Source organism: Heterocephalus glaber, unplaced genomic scaffold (genome assembly GCF_053883595.1).
Source record: "Heterocephalus glaber isolate CG9 unplaced genomic scaffold, H.glaber_assembly_v1.0 deba00001461, whole genome shotgun sequence".
NCBI classification, from domain to species: Eukaryota; Metazoa; Chordata; class Mammalia; order Rodentia; family Bathyergidae; genus Heterocephalus; species Heterocephalus glaber.
In genome coordinates, this window is record NW_028258308.1 from 45,228,161 (window position 1) to 45,246,136 (window position 17,976).

General features: G+C 37.6%; 1 protein-coding gene across 9 annotated transcripts in view; it reads right to left on the reverse strand.

The window, feature by feature from the left end:
- The window catches only part of Rnf170 (ring finger protein 170), a 60,592-nt gene that overhangs the window by 32,514 nt on the left and 10,102 nt on the right, over window positions 1-17,976 (reverse strand). For 6 of the 9 annotated variants that reach the window (XM_087180415.1, XM_087180416.1, XM_013076076.3 and 3 more), the window contains exon 2: window positions 6,893-6,943. The exons of the other annotated variants lie outside the window; for them this stretch is intronic. The gene's annotated coding sequence lies outside the window, so the exon portion shown is untranslated. The remainder of the gene's footprint in view (window positions 1-6,892; window positions 6,944-17,976) is intronic. 9 annotated transcript variants of the gene reach the window in all.

The window sequence follows — 17,976 nt, forward strand, 5'->3', positions numbered from 1 at the left end:
CATAACTCAGGTAAATCTGTTATGAGGAAATTTTGTGTGACAGTCTTAACACTTTTGTAATGAATCTCAAATGGCTGCTAGCAGGAAAATTACCTCTCCTGAAAGAAACCTCAGCAAATAAACGGATCAAAGAAGGTTCGTCAGCTTTACACAGAGTAATAGCCTGATATATCAGGAACTTTCTAATGACACGTTTCAAGTGCATACTATGAAGGTATGAGCCAGGAGATTAGGGAGTGGCAAACTGGCTGGGGAAGTAAAGGTAACCTGTTTCTCACAGTTCTGAGACACATGTGTAGAGCATCTCCCAAAGCCCTGCACCTGGGACCAATCAGAGATTGCTACCTTCAATTCTTCTTGCAAGAACTCAACCAGTTTTTTGTTTGGGGGGGGGGGGTTTGTACCAGGGATCGAACTAGGGACCTTGTGCTTGTGAGGCAGGTGCTGGAACCACTGAGCTAAATCCCAGGCCCTCAACCAGTTTTTGATAGAAGAACCAGTTTTTGATAGGAGAACCTAGACCTGATGTCAGCCAGAGTGGGAGAAGATGGCTACCATTGCCTCTTCACAGTGGTTTGCTCTCACTCTGCAGAGTATTCTTCTTTTCCTACTTTTAACTGACCCACACGCACTCTGCAGAGCATGTTTCTTTTCCTACCATTAATAAATGTAAAACCTCACTATATTTGCACTTTTTTTTGAGACAGGGTCTCACTATATATATGGTTCAGGCTGGCCTTGAACTCACTATGAAGCCTAGGCTGTCCTTGAACTCTCAGTGGTCCTCAACTACCTGCGTACTGAGATTACAGGTGCATGCCACCATGCCCAGCTTTCTGTGCTTGTATTGACCAATTCTTTGTTCAGGACAGAACCTAGAAACCACTTCTAGAAGGAGACCTCAGAGTCCCGGAACCCTGTAACAGGTACATGCCAGGAAACTCAAAGAGTTCTGTTTTCAATATGAACAAATGAACTGCAGCTCAAACTAGAAAAAGAAAAGCCTCAGTCAATTTGAATCAGAACTGTCCAAATAACTAGATTAGCATAGTTCTGGGTGTGGCTGAATGGATTTACTGAAGGAAGACCCACCCTAGATCTGAGTGGAACCAACCAATAGGCTTGTAGTCTGGATGGAATAAAAAGGGAAACAGAGCAGGAAGGCTCAATTCTGTTTCTTTGGAGGAGCTTCAGTCTTTGTCTCTGCCTTGCGTATTCATTTCCTGGTTTCCAGCAAAGACTCCTCAGTCTTCCAGCACAGACTCTTTAGCCTCCTGATGTGAACTTGTGTGGGACTCTAGAGTGAGGTCCAGGCCTTTGATCTCCAACTAGATCCTTCAGATCTCCAGTGCACAGACAGACCTTTTGCATTTTTTCCACACCTGACTCTGCAGGAAGCCACTGAGAGCCTACCTTGTAATCCTTATAAACACTATATATCTAATGTAAAATGTTTCTCTAGTGAGCACTGACTGATACAGTGGGCCAGAGAGACAATAACAGATTTTTGTTTTAATTTCCTATTTTTAAATTAGAAATGGTATGGCTGTAATTCAAAGCCCTTTTAAAGGCAGTGAGAATGACTGTAACTGGCACTGAAAAATGGAACTTTAAAAGTTAATTTTTTTTAGAGATATAAGCAACTTCTCCAAACTCCCTTCTTCTGAGCACATGACTAACACACCCTTCCTCTCCTCCCACCAGATAAAGTGACAGAATATGCAGATGGTGACACCTGGAAGCTAGTTTAATTTCCACAAGAAAGAGGGCAATGAGCTCAAGACAGCTGGAAGTGACAAACAAAGTGGGGAGATCTGCCTTCTTTTTCTGTGCTCCCTTCCTCTGTTCCTTAGTACAGAAGACCTGTTGCACCCAGCGAGAAAGAACCAACCAGAGACAGATATTAAATCCACACAGGAGTTTATTACCCGCCGGGACCGAGCATTGGACTTGGGGGAGATTAACATATTTTATACACCTTTGAGGCCAGCAGTTTCTAGGCCCCCCTATGGGATAGAACTAGTAAAGCATGCAAAAGGTACAGAAGCAGAACATCCTGCTGTTAGAACATTTGTAAAACAATAGTTGATTGTTGTTTCTAAGAGACTCAAGGGGAGGAGGTTTCTAAGCTTCCTCCTTTTGAGTTCATCTAAAGGGCAGGCAGGTGGGTCTTTCAGCAGCAATATGGAGTCTGTCTTGCTAACTGGGGTCCTTCAGACCCTTCCAAACTGTACAAAGCAAAGATGGTGATTTTGATATAGGGGGAAGAGATGTAACTCCCAAACCTACTAGATACCCGAAACCCGAGTTGGTGTTTTCTAAAATCAAAGAATGAATTTTAAGAATGGAGGTTAAGAGTAGGAAAAATTTACTGAAAGCTTCTAAAAAAGACAGAAGGGGGACCAGAAAGTGGGTTGCCCTCCCACCCTGCTTTTCAAAGATGTTTTATACAGTAAAGCCATGTGGTAAGGTGGGTACCAAGTGGGACAAAACTGTAAGATCCTATGGAAATTTACAAGGTGGGGCAAAACCAGGACCAACCAGTAAGATTACAAGTACAGTCACCCAGGTAATATTGATTAAATAAGGGTCAAAAGGGAAAACAAGTCACATACAAGGAATTTTCCATTTAGAATATCAATCACTACTATCTATCCCCAGGGGAAGTAGTGTCTCCTTTTTATAATGCTAACCAGTGAATGTTCCTCAACTGTTCTCCGTGTTGGCTCCTTGCTGTGTTGGCTCCTGGAGGGCTGGTGCCTTAAGGGTGGCCATGTCTAACTGCCTACAAGATATCTAATTAGCTTACCTATCTACAATAATTTGAGGCAAATGGGCCTCTCTACCTCCTCAGAGCTAGCTTTGAATAAATCTTTTTTCCTTTTTACCAAAACATATGGCCTTCTTTGATCTGGTCAGCAGCAAGCAAATAAACCTGTTTATGGTAACACTGCTTCTACCTGCTCAAAGATAATCAAAATGTTATTCCTGTCAAAATTCCCAGCCTCTGGCCTGGGATTTAGCTCAGTGGTTCAGCCGCCTGCACCTCCTGGCCCCCACAAGTGCTGTGAGACCTAACTAACTCCATTTTAAAGTTTGACTCCATCTTGGAATAAGACAGTAAAGTGGCCTTGACATAAATTCCACTTCACTGAAGTCAACTATTCCCCTAGTCTCCTTTGTGCCCATAAAATAATGATAAAATGTCCTTGCTGTGGGACAACAGATTAAAAAAAAGACACAGCTCCTAACTCAATCCTCTGTCTGCCCAGAAAACAGACGCTCCCGGGCCCATTATCTATAGAACATTCTGTCAATGTGCTGACTGTTCCTTTTTCCCATAAAATCTACATGTAGCCACCCCTCAACCCCCCCGATGTACACCCCATGCTTGCTAAATATCAACCAATCATGTAACTGCTAAATGAAAAATCCCCAAACCTTGCTGTAGCCACAATAAAAACCCTGCTGATTTGAAATTCGGGGCTCTCAATCCTGATCCGCTGTGTTGGTGACGGTTGAGTGCCCCTGCTCGAGCTTGAATAAACGACCCTCATGTGTTTACATCAGAATCGGCTCCCTGGAGGTCTTTGGGGACTTCGCGATCTGGGCACAACAGCACAAGGACCTGAGTTCCATCCTCCGTACCAAAAAAGCCCCAAACAAAAAACACTGCCATTCAATGTTGGAAATTGTTTGTAATGATGATATGCTACACTATGTTGTGAAATATACTAATTAATGAAATACAAGTAAAATATTCTATATGCGTCAATAGTAATACACAAAATTATATTTATCATGACACCTCACTAACTGACTAAAAGCCTTGATAGCAGGACTTTATCATTCTAATAGACTCTAAAGGATTTATGGAGAAATGACAGATGTGTGTTGAGATTTTTAGAGTGACACTCAACAGATTTGGTTTCTTTCAAAATTGTCTACATTTTGATGACAAAAAGATCTGCCAAGAAAGCAAAAAATTCGACAATTTGGCTGCTATTCACTTATCTTTTGAAAGCTTTGTTTCAAACTGTCAAGCAATTTATACACTGTTCAAATACATGACAAGTGACAAATTGCATTGTCTCATGGTTGTTCAAGTTTTCGGCAATATATGCCAAGTAAACCTTCCAAAGATGGTATAAAAACATATGGCCTGGTAGTTGCGAAGACATTTTACACCTTGAATTTAGAAATTTATCCTGGAACTCAGCCACCAGGCTTTATTCGTGCAGTAATAAACCACATGACATTGTGAACAGACTTGCTGCACCTATTTCAAAAAGTAACCCAAATGTCACGTTTGACAACTGGTTCACTAGTTACTCACTCATATTACATTTGCTAAAAGAACATCAGTTGACCAGCACAGGAACTGTTCACAAGAACAAAGCAAAGATTCCTGAAAAAATGTTGAATGTTCAAAATAGAGAAAAGTATCATAAAATCTCTGGATAACAGTGGTCTCCTGTATGGAGAAGAAAAACAAAGTAGTATTGATACTGTCAATGTTACATGATAAGATTGATAGGGAAGTCAGGTGTGGTGATGTACACTTGTAATCCTAGCACTCAGGAGGGTGAGGCAGGAGGATACTGTAAGTTCAAGATCAGCCTGTGCTACATAGTGAGTTCAAGGCTAGCCTGAACTACATACTGAGACACCATTTCAAAAAGAAAAGAAAAAAAGAGAGTGAATCCTCAACACAAATATAGTGAGAAATGGTCACATTTTAAAACAAAATGAAAGGTGGAGTAGATATTGATGTGTTACGCAGCAACTAAGAAGTCACTTGAAATACAAAGCATTGGCCAATGGTTGTGTTTTACTTGATCCTAAATGATAGGTCTCCCACTACCTCAGCAGCTATTATGTATAGTAGCTGCCCTCTTCCTATCATGCCTTGTCCCCTCCCGTGTGACATCATGCCAAGATGGTTGCTCCCACCAAAGAACAAACCCTTCTTCCCAGTATGCCCCTGTTCTGGCCTAGAGAGTAACCTAATACTCACTCACCTCCTACCACCTAGTGACGTCACTGGCTCCTCCATTCCCTAGTCACTACCTCACTCAACCCCGCCTCAGCCCCTACAAACCCCACCCCAGTCTCTATAAAAGACACTCCCTGCCCCAGCCATATTGCCTTTGTCTCTCCTTTGTTTATAGACAGCCTGGCAGATTTGTTCCCATAGTAAAGGCTTGTTGTGGCCTGGTCTGGTCTTGGTTTTCGGCCTTTTACCTGACACTAAACACACGTGGTATAAATAGTTTCATAGTTCACAAAGAAAATAACAGCACAAAATATCATGGAGATATTTTCTTAGAGGATTGGGACTAGAACTGATAAATGAGCAAATACAACACAGGAAGAACAATATGTATCTGCCCAAAGAACTCCACAAAAGAATTCTGTAGTAGACTGATGAACAGACAGGTAAAATATCACAAGAACCTCCTAAGTACATCCTACCAGAAAGAGGAAAACAAAACACATGGGCTGTCATTGTAAGCTATACTTGTGTATGGAACATGGTGCTCTTGTGTGTGAAAACTGCTTTTGGTGTGATAATTGAAGTAAGGATTGTGTAGTTTTATTTGTATTTTTTAAAACAACTACTATCAAACACAACCACATATAAAAAATTAAAACCATTCAAAAAACAATGCAAGGGGGGAAAAATCAATAATATTCAAACACAGTAGAACTCAACCAAAACAAAACTGAAAAGCACGTAAACATTTTTCCATATAACCTAAAAAAGCATCTCAAGCACCAAGACACCAGAGGATGTGATTTGTTTCAAAAAGACCCCCAAAACCAACACTGAACAAATAATGATCTGGAAAAAAACTTCAGTTAGCAGACTCCACATAAAAGCCAAACTTCTCTGTAATTTAAATTTCGATACAGTCATATGACACGTGATGGAAACACAATCCGAGAAATATCTTATTAGGCCATTTCATCTGTGTGTATCCTTAATTACACTATCAGTTTCTCATACTAGAAAAACTTTGGTATTTCACGTGTCCTATTTATTTCACTTAAGAGGATGGCCTCAATATGCATCCATTTAGATATCAATGTCTCTAGTTCCTCATTTATTTGTATTTTTACTGTAGTTCACATAGGAATTTATTTTTTAGATTTAGTAAGCAAAGCTGATATAGAGAATGGTGTTTATTCTAAATATTCAGTACATATTTTATATTTTATATTTCATTTTCCTGCTAAATGTACATTGTATGATATACCCAGTGGACCCTTGACTTACAAACTCAATTTGTTCCCAAGGGCTGGGTATAACCCAAGTTGGTCAATGAAGGCTCAACTCCTCTACACAGCCTTCAAAGTCTCTCTCCTGTATACAGGCAGATCTCAGTGTCCTTAGACATTGACCTAGGATTTCTGAATTAACCCCACACAGGAAAGAATGTTGTAATGCTCCTTCCAGAACTCTTTAAGGGTTAAATCTGTATGAGAGACCATCTGAAAGCACAAGTGGCTGGCATTTGGGTCATAACTCAAGACTTTGGTCATAAATTAAAACTAAAATTCCAGTCATAACCCGGGGGTCCACTGTAATAGGAACCTCCTAACAAAACAGGAAGACAAGAGCAGTGACAAGCATGACCTGCCAAAAAAGATAGGAAAGCAAAACATATGTGCTGTTAGTGTAAGTGATACTTGAGTATGGAACATGCTGTTTTCATGTGTGAAGATAATTTAAGGTGTAATAATTAAAGTAAAGAATATTCTCTGGTAGTTTTATTTGTATTTTCATTGTAGCTAACATAGGAATTTATTTATGCTCTTATTTTTTAGATTTTGTAAGCAAGTAAACAGTTGATGTTGAAAATGTTGATGTTTAGGGCTGGGAATTTACCTCAGTGGTTCTGCCGCCTGCCTCGCAAGTGCAAGGTCCCGAGTTCAATCCCTGGTACCAAAAAAAAAAAATGTTGATGTTTGGTCTACACACTCATTACATATTTGATATTTTATTTTATTGATATTTCATTTTCCTGATAAGTACACCTTCTATAATATAGTAGGAAGTTCTTGAGAAAAGAGGAAGACAAGAGGTGACAAATATGACCTGCCAAAAAAGAGACAGGAAACCAAAACACACGTCCTGTCAGTGAAAGGGAGACTTGTGTTTGGAACATGCTGCTGTCATGTGTGAAGACAACCTTAGGTGTGATAATTGAGGCAAAGATTGTATCTGTGGTAGAGTTTTGTTTCTCTTTTCATTGTAGTTCACATAGGCATTTATTTCTGTTATTTTTTTTTGATCTTGTAACCAAGTAAACAGTTGATGTTGAAAATGGTCATTTATTCTAAATACTTACTACATATTAAAATTTTCATTTCATTTTATCGGTATTTTATTTTCCTGTTCAGTACACATTGCTTAATATAATAAAACTCAAAATTAAAAATTCATAAATAGAAATACTTCTAAAAAATAAACATGTGCATTATACACCCCCCCACCATGTAGCTTTCAAAACAATTTGCCATGATATCCCTGGGTAAATATTGCTTCCTGAACACTTTTAAAAGATCAGAGACCACAGATACTTTAATTATTGCACTGCCATATTATGCTACTTGCATTATTTTACAACATAAGTTTGCAATGTTGTTCAGAGTTGCATTTTCCTATCCTGAGGAAATATCAACTAACTCTAGGGCTGTTACATGGAGGTCTTCTAATGCTGTTGATCCACTTATTGAGGGCTTCAATAGTACTTCTACCATAGTTTTTCTTAAAATTAAAGTAAAAATGAAAGTGTAGGAGGTAGGGGCTCAAAAATAAGGTGTGGTTGGGGCTGGGGATTTAGCTCAGTGGTTCCGCCGCCTGCCTTGCAAGGGGAAGGATCAAAGTTCGATCCCCTGTACCAAAAAAAAAAAAAAGGTGTGGTGGCACACCCTGGTAATGCTCATTACTTAAGAGGCTGAGGCAGGAGGATCACAAGTTTCAGGCCAGCCTTGCGTGACCATGTTGCTCTTTGTGAAAGCATGGGAGACTTTTCCTTCTTGGTGACGTTCTTTTGGCATACTACATTTGTTGATTCTGTCCTCTGGGGTCCAGCAATCTCCCTGCTCAGGAGGTTGGGTGACTCACCAAAGTTGGAGGACCCTGTAGGAAAGGTTCCCTTATGTCCTGGCTCCACACTGACCTTTCAGGGCCAGGGCCAAAGTACTGGCTGTCCTCTTAGCCCTGTTATCTTTCTAGTTCTGGTCTCCAAACTTTAGTTGTTGAATAACCCAGAAGAGAAGATCACATTAGTATTATAGTGGGAGCAGTGAACTTAACTATTATAATTTTATCTGGCTATAAAACATTTTGAAATATAAAGTACAGACAGAGGACTATTTTTTACCAACCCCAATTATTTTAGTAGTCAAATCCCTACAGAATGTTAACTACAGACAACAGTTACATAGGGCCGGGGATTTAGCTCAGTGGTTCCACAGCCTGCCTTGCAAGCACAAGGTCCCAAGTTCAATCCCTGGTACCAAAAACAAAACAAAACAAAACAACAAAAAACAGTTATGTAGCTTTACAGAGAAAACTTGAGATCAAGAGCTATACATAGTATTTCAGTGTGACAATGATGACATTATCTTTGTAACACACTTAAATGTCCATCTTAGTACAGAATAGCCTTCTTAGTCATCTGATTTCAAGATATTAAATGACACAAGGAAAACACTCACCTAATTTGTTATCTTTTAATATGTTAGGTGTCCCTATGTGCAGTCACACATATAACATACACACTGTATAAAGACTATCATTTGGTGATCTCATGTTGACTTGACATGTACTTCCAATCACAAATAGATGGAGTGCAACAGAAAGGTAGATAGTTGAGTCAATAAAAAGTTATTACCATAACATCTTAGAAGAATACATTTATATATCGCAGAAGGCAAGAATACATTTAGTACATCATGAAATTAGGAATAATGAGTATCATAACTATATGGAAACCTTTGTCCCTTAGTTTTGTACCCTGAGCACCTTTTAATAAAACTTAGCTACCTCCTGCCTTTCATCATGGCCCCCAGGCAGGAGATTGGGGCTCAAAGCCGGGGTACCCAATACAAAACCTTATTATTTTTCCCACAGAAAACTTAACCTTTTGATGATGACAAATGTAAACATATTTCAATAATGTTTAGCAATGTTTATTGGGGTGAGTTTTCCATTGGGGTCCAATGGAAATTGGGGTCCCCTTTGTGAACAAGGGCTGGAACAAATGATATTTCCAGGCAGCTGGTCCTTTGTTACTTGCAATGACCTATTTATTGAACCTATTTATATTTATTTAATTTTTACTCTGAAGTGTGTCCAGTTACATTTGCACTTGCTTAAAAGCACATCAGATCTGTTTTGGACACCTCTGATCATTTTAAAACTGGAAAGGAAGAGTTACACTGTATCCTTCCATGAGGTGGATGCCTTGTCTTTAAAGGGTGAATAATCTGGTCGGGTAAAATGCTAATTTTTAAGTGATTTTTTTTTTTAAATCATGTTCCATTCTGTTTTCTCTGTGGATGGTTGTTTTAATTGATGTGTTAACTGTGTGATACAATCCTCTTTGGTGGAACCTAAAATTCTTTTTAGCTTTATATTTTATAAACTGCCAGACTGTACAATTTTTATGTGTATTTTTAAAGCTTGATGATGTGAAGGTCATTGCAAGGGAGCCCTGTGCAGAACTGTCTCTAAGTCCAAGGATCCTCATTTAATTAACAGATTTTTAGATGATCTATGAGAACCAGATCATAACAATTAATTATTATTAGCCAAAAAGGACTCCTGAGTTATTGATAATATGTACTGCATTTGTAAAACCAGTCTTGACATCATTTTGATCAGCTGGCAACTTGTGGAAGCATGGCTTTGACTCTAATGACATCTATAAGCCAACTTAAGTTACGGTCAAATATCTTTTTTAAAAAAATCTAAAAAGGCAAAAAGGAGAAAAAATTGTTGAGCTCAGACAAAATAGCTGTACATATTGTAAGATGATTTGTTTCTAAAACCAGAGTACACCCAGATGTGTTTGCCCAAGTCAAATTATAATAACCCTTTTATAAGTTTTGGGTTTGTACCTATAAGTAAGACTAGTCAGAACTTCTTGTAGATCAAACCACTGCATTCTAATTCTTTGAGAGAGAGAGACTGAGGAAGATAGATTAGCAGCACTTTTCATCCTGCAAAGGAGATCACCCCTGGAAACAAACAAATGGCTTGGAGGAATTCTGCCTCGCTGAACCCTAAGGTGGAGAACCCTCTAAGACATTCCTGTTACCTATCTAGCCACCTAGGCGACCTTCCTTAGCAGCAAGACAATGCTATACATTGTTCAAGATCCATTTTAAATCACAAATCACTAAGTATCTGAAACTCACAGATTAAACTTGTTCATTGCCTAGCAATCACAATTCATGTGTTAGTAAAGGCACATTTACCAGTTTTCTACATGCACATGAAAAGAGAAAGGCTAAAATCCTTTTTTATTCTAATTAGCATATAAAAAACACAAGTGTAAGTCACTAGTCCATGAAAGACAAACAGTTGTTGCAGGCTATCTCAGCCTGACTTCTTGGAGAAGCGGTCCAATTACAAAGTGGTTCATTCTAAAGTTAACTCCCAACAGGGAGTTCTAACTTACCAACAGAAAGAAAAGTCCAAATAAAACCCTAAGCTACCTAAAAACCCCAAAATAATCATCACATAGCATTTTACAAGTTTATAGTAAAAGGTTCAAAGCCCAAAACATGTTAATGAAGGTATCTTTTCCCCTACTCACGTAAATGATGAAGACCAGACCTAGGAGGGGAGAAGAGAGAAGGTTGGGGTAGTTTTTGAGATCCTTTTTTTTAATTTTACATGCTTCTATAAGGAAAGTGTAAAAGTGGCAGGCAAAGATCAGAAATGAAAGGCCTTTTCTTCTCATGCTCATGATGAGTAATTGAAGACAACTTGTTCCTGAGCCGTCAGTCTCAGCCTGGAAAGGCAAGAACGGGGAATCTCAAGAGCTAAGATTGCCTCCTGAGTGGCAGAAGATCTGACCAGAAAGTAAACTGAGGCAAAACAGGCCTAACATTTTCTCTAGATTATAGAGGACTGAACCAGAATGTCTCAGTGAAATCTATACCCCAAATCTTAAGAATGGTTGCAGGTCTATCACCTTTTAACTGGCAGATGGAGTCCAGTGATTAATAGGCATGTATATTTTTCAAATATAAACTAGATTTTATAAAAAGACCATTCTACAACATTTTCTAAATTTACTGATAGTTACCATTAATGGCCACTAATTAGCACTCTAACACTACATTTTTCGCCTAATGCTGTTTAGCAAAACAAAGAATGCTAGCAGAGGGCTGGGGATTTAGCTCAGTGGTTCTGCCACCTGCCTTGCAAGGGCAAGGTCCCAAGTTTGATCCCCAGTACCAAAAAAAAACAAAACAAGAATGCTAGCAGATTTAGCAACTTCAGGAATTAAGTCCAAATGTAACAGATACAAAACAAAAATAAAATGTAATTTTAACAAAAGATAATGCATACACAATTGTAAGAAAATTAAACACAATACCTAAACAATTCAGTCCAGAATCTATGAAACAAAAAGTTAGAATCTATGAAACAAAAAGCAAACTATTACCTCCAACCAATTATCTCGGTGGAAGACCTCCAAATGATACAGGGTATAGACCTCCAAATAAGGGAACTAATCCAAATAAGGGAAATATTACAACTCCCAACCTGTTAAAGATATCCAAAATGCTGAGTTCATGTTCTCTAAAAATCAAAGAATGAATTCTAGGAATGGCAGCTCCTGCCTTAGCGAGACAGAAGAGGACATCAGGAAAAGTGAGTTACCCATCCACCCTGCTTCTCAAGGGTGGTGTTTTGAACAAAGCCAAGAGGTGAGGCAGGTTCAACGCAGTACAAAACTACATTCCACTAATAAGATCCAAAGGAAAAACACAAGATGGGTATGAGGTGGGGGCAAAACTATGATCAACCAGTAAGATTACAAGTATAATAACTTAGGTAATATTGATTAAATGAGGATCAAATGAGGTAGCAAGCATGTATGGAATGAATATGGATTTTCCAGAAAGGAAATGGGCTAGGGAGATTCTGGTCTCCACTTAAGATGACTGATGTCTACTTAAAATAGCAATCACTGCTATTCATCCCTAGGGGAAGTATGTGGATGTAGTTTCTCTCTTTTTTAACACTGACCTTCAGTAAATATGCCTCAATTGTCTTTTCTGTTAAGGGCTCACTTCACCTAACTGCCTTACAATATGTTCCAACTAGCTTAGCTGTCTATAATAGTAGTGTTACTGGCAAGGCTTAGGTTTATATGCTTAAATTGTTTGGTCACCGCTGACCAGATCAAAGAAGGACATATGTTTTGGTAAAAAGGAAAAAAAAGATTTATTTAAAGCTACCTCTGAGGAGGTGGAGGGGCCTATTTGCTTCAAATCACCATCTTCCCTTGTACTAGCAGGCAAGGCTCTTTTACAGTAAGGAACAAAGAGACGACCAAGATCTTTAACTTCCTTTATTGTTTTTAACCTTCTTTAGCTCATTATCCCCTTTCCTGTGGGAAGGAAACTGGGTTCCAGGACTCTTAGTATGAATATCTACAAATTTATCACTGTAAGAGAGGAGGGGTATTACTTTATTGCTCTGCAGTAGAAGTTTGGAAAAGTTGCTTATCTCTAAAAACAAAAAATATTAAATTTTAAAGTTCTATTCTATAATGCCAATTACAGGAGAGAACTTGCCTAACATGTATGAGATGCTTGGTTAAATCCTCAATGAGATTTTTACTGAGAAAAAATTAAAAACAAAAAAAGAGGATGGTCTGTTTTAAGACACAGATGATAATGAGAAAGAACCACAATTTCCTACTTGAGGAGATGCAATAATACCACAATCTTGAAGACTAATTAAAGAAAAATCTGGACCATCTGAATCTACAAATTCTATTTTTCAGTTAATGCTAAAACAGCTCTACCAAGTTTGGTCAGCTAGCATAGGTTCTTAATTTAAGCTCACACCATTGCTGCTTAGACATCAACAGCCTGGATTTTAGTTCTAGTTCTGCTACCACAGCTCTGATGCCATTACAATTTGTAATGAGATCAGGACAGCAAAGCACTGAACATACTGCTTGGCATATTGTATAGGTCAGTGGTGGCAAACCTATGGCATCATGCTGCAGCCCCGCTGTTTGTTATCACTGAAAGCTCTAAAAGGTTTGCCATGACTGATATAGGTTCTTAGTAAGTGGAAGCTATAACATTTTTGATCGCTATTACTAAAAACTGTTGAGGAATCAGCAGAACTGTGGTAAGACTTAGCCATACCTTATAAATTTCCCTGTAGCTGCACTACATAGCACTTCAAACAATCTTTAATCAAAGCTCTAAGTATTTGTTTTCCCTGAAAGACAGGATAAATTTGGGAACACTGCACACAGGATACCACCACAACCAATTAAAGAGAATGCTAAGGCAAGTTTAACACAGCTCTGCTAGGTCTTTGGCTTAAGTTTTCAGGGAAGGAAACAAAACCACTGAAAAACATTAGGGAAAATAGGAAATTCTAGGACTTCCTGGAACAAAGGAGAAACCCAGTAATCCTAGCACTCTGGGTGACTGAGGCAGGAGGATCAGAAGTTTGAGTGCAACCTGGGCAACTCAGTGAAACCTTGCCACAAAATTTAAAAATAAGAGAGATAAAGATGGCAAGGAGAAGAGAAACTCCCAGAAAATCACACCTCTCTTGGCACCTGGAGTTGAGACATTTGGATAACTGAGACACCTCAAGAGAAAGTGCTCTAAGAATCAAGAAAGAACCCACAGGACTGTGAAAAACAGAGAAACAGAAGACAACTCAAAGAAAAGTAGTAGTGTGGACTGCCAATCCCAACTCCCAGGGAGGGGCCTGACTGGCAACTACTTGGTTTACTCTATGCTATTATTGATTTCCTTTTTATTGTTAGTGGTAGTTGCTTTTAGTAAATCTTTACTGTATGCCGATATTGATTTGTTTTGTCTAAATTACTGCTAATCTCTTTCTCTTTTTTTAAAAGGACAGTACAGTTGTTGCTTTTAATCTGACTCCAGTGTATGCCAGTATCTGGTTTGGTTTGTGTTGTCAGTATTACTATGGTTCATTTTCTCCAGCAGTGCTGGGAATAAAGCCCAAAAAGGAAGGTGAGTCACTAAGAAAACCTCAAATAAAGTAGAAGAGATATCCATCTTGACAGATGTACAAATCTCAATATAGAAATAAAAGAAGTATGAAAAAACAAGGCAATATGACTCTTCCAAATTTCCATAATTCACCATTAAATGACTGCAAAGATACTGGAGTAGATGAAGTGTCAAAGAATTCAAAAGACTGATTAATGACTTCAAAAAAGATACAAATAACAGCTGAATAAATTAAGGAAGGCAACGCAAGAATGAAGGAGCAATTCAACAAAGAGATTCTAGAAGACCAAATAAATCCTGGAAATGAAAGCAAAATAAGTCAAATCAAGAACTCAGTGGAAAGCCTCACCAATAAACAGGACCAAGTAGAAGAGAAAATTTGAGGGCTTGAATACAAGATTAAAGTACTATTATACACAGACACTGAAAAAGAAAAGAAACAGAAATTATGAACAAAACACCCAAGAAAACTGGGACATGGTTAAAAGACCAAATTTATGAACTTGGGTACAGAAGAGGACACCAAGGTTCACACTAATGGCATAGAAAATTTACTTAAAAAAATAGTAACAGAAAACTTCCGAAATCTTGGGAAAGATATAAACTTTCAGATATAGGAGGTATAACCAGAAAAAAACACCCCATGTCACATTAAATTAGAAGGCAAGAGTATGGAATAAGGAAAGTATTGAAAGCACAAAGGATGAAAAACTCAAAAATTTATACAGGTAAAACATCAGAATACTTCAGACTTATCTGCAAAAACCCTAAAGGCCAGGAAGGCCTAGAACAATGTATTTCAAGCTCTGAAACAGTAACTGCCAATCCAGAATACTTTATGTGGCAAAGCTATCCTCCAATATTGAAGGAGCAATAAAGACCTTCCAAGATAAGCATAAATTAAAGAAATTTATGACCATTAAACCTACACACAGAAGAAGAGTAGAAAGCTACTGAGAATTAGGACTCAAGCAGTAGAAAGAAAACAAAATGACAAGAATTAGTACATACCTTTCTATAGTAACTGTGAATATAAATGGTCTTAATTCTCCAATAAAAGACACAGATTGGCAGACTGAATTAAGAATCTAAACCCAACTCTTTAGTTTTCTTTCTTTTTTTGGTACCGGGGATCGAATTCAGGACCTTGTGCTTGCGAGGCAGGCAGTGGCTCCACTGAGCTAAATCCCCGGCCCCCCAACTCTTTACTACTTGCAAGAAAAATACCTTACTAGTAAAGACACACAGAGTGAAATTCAAAAGATGGAAAAAAATATTCCATGCGAATGGAACCTGATACCAAGTAGGAATTTATCTGACAAAAGAGATTTCAAAACAAAATTAGTAAGACAAGACAAAGAAGGCCAATACATATTGGTAAAGAAATCCACCAAGAATATATAACAACTGTGAATATATATGCACATAACATTTCTGCACCCCAAATCATAAATAATACTCAAGATAAAAGGACAGATGTGCCCCTATACAGTAAAAGGTAACTTCAATATCCTGCACTCATTGATAGATCACCCAGACCAAAAAAAAAAATCAATAGAGAAACACCAGTTAAACTACACCAAACATCAAATGGACATCTGTTAAGATGTCTACAGAGCATTCCATCCAACAACTACAGAATACACATTCTTCTTAGGAGCTTATAGAATATTTTCCAAAATAGATCATATTTTAGGCCTTAAAACAAATCTTAACAAATACAAAAAAAATCCTGAAATAATTTTTTGCATCTTAATAGATCACAATGGTTTGAAACTAGAAATCAATTAAGAGAAACCACAGAAACAATACAAACACAAAATTCACTTCTGAACAATCAAGGAGTCATTGAAGAAATCATAGAGGAAATTCAACAATTCCTAGCATCAAATAAAATGTAAATACAACATATCAGAACGTGTGGGATACAGTACAGGCAATTCTAAGAATGAAGTTTATCCTTATGAGTGCCTACATCAAAAGAATCAGACAAATCGCAAATAACAACCTAGTGATGCACCTCATGCTTTTGAAAACAAGATCAAAGCAAAACCAAACTCAACAGATGGAAAGAAATAATAAAGATTAGAACTGAAATCAATAAGATAGACACTAAAAGAACAATACACAAGATCAGTGAAAGAGTTAGTTCTTTGAAAAGATAAACCAGATTGATAAACCCTTAAGTCAAAATAACCAAAACAGAGAAGACCCAAATTGATACAATAGAGATGAAGAGAAAAGGATGTAAAAGACACAACTGAAATCCTCAGGATTACTGAAAAAAAACCTTGGAAAACCTAAATTTTAATAAATTGGAGAATACAAAAAAAAAATTAATTTCTGCCTTTTCCTTTTTTTTAATAAGAGGGTCTCACTGTATGTCAGGCTAGCCTTGAACTCACTATGTAGCTCAGGCAGGACTCAAAACTCCTGGCAATCCTCCTGCCTCAGCCTGCTGAATGTTGGGATTACAGATGTATGCCACAACACCCAGCTGAGAAATGGATAAATTTCTAGATATATATAACCTACCAAAACTGAACATAGGGAATATAAAAAACCTAAAGAGGCCAGTAACAAGCATTGAGACTGAAGCAATAATAAAAAAAATTTCCCCCAAAAGAAAAGCCCCGGACCCAATGGGTTCACTGATGTAGCTAATCAGATCTTTAAAGAAGACCTAACATCAATGCTTCTCAAACTACTCCATAAAATAAAAAGGGGAAGAGTGCTTCCAAACTCTTTCTACAAGACCAACATCACCCTGATACTAAAACTGATAGGATATAACAAAAACAAACAAAAAAACTATATACCAATATTTTTGGTAAACATAGCTGAAAAAAATCCTTAATAAAATACTTGCAAACTGAATTCAACAACAAATTATGGAAAGATGTCCCCTCTTGCTGGAAAGGCAGAACCAATATTGTCAAAACAGTCACATTTCCAAAAATGATATATAGATTTAATGCAATCCTAATCAAATAGCAACAGCATTCCTCACAGAACAAGAAAAAAACAATCCTAAAATTCATATGGAACAAAAGAAATCCAGAATAGCAAAAGCAATTCTGGGCAACAAGAGCAAAGCAGGGGGCATTACAATTTTGGATTTCAAGTTATATTACAAAACTACAGGGATTTTTAAAAGGCATAATATTGGCAAAAAAACCCAGATATGTGGATCAATGGAAGGGAAAAAAGGATACAGAAACCACCTCAGGCACATTCAGTTATACATCTTTGACAAAGGGGTCAAAAACATATGATGGAGGAAAGACAGCCTCTTTGGCAAATGATGCTGGGAAAACTGGAAATACACATACAGGGGATTGAATCTATACCCATATCTCTCACCAAGTGCTAAACTAAACTTAAAATGGATCAAAGATCCAAATTTGAAATGGAAACATAATCTGCTGGAAGATAAAATAGGTAAAACTCTTGAAGTCATAGATGCAGTCAAGGACTTTCTATACAAAACCCCAATTGCACAAGAAATAACATAAATAATCAACAAATGAAATTATGGTGAATTAAAACTCTTGACAGCAAAAAAAGAGTGAAGAGACAACCTACACAGTGGGGAAAAAAATTTTGTCAGCTACATCTCAGACAGAGGGCTAATATCTGAATATATAAAACACTAAAAAAATAAATTAGATCCTCCCAAAATAAAAGACCCAATCAAAAAATGAGTCA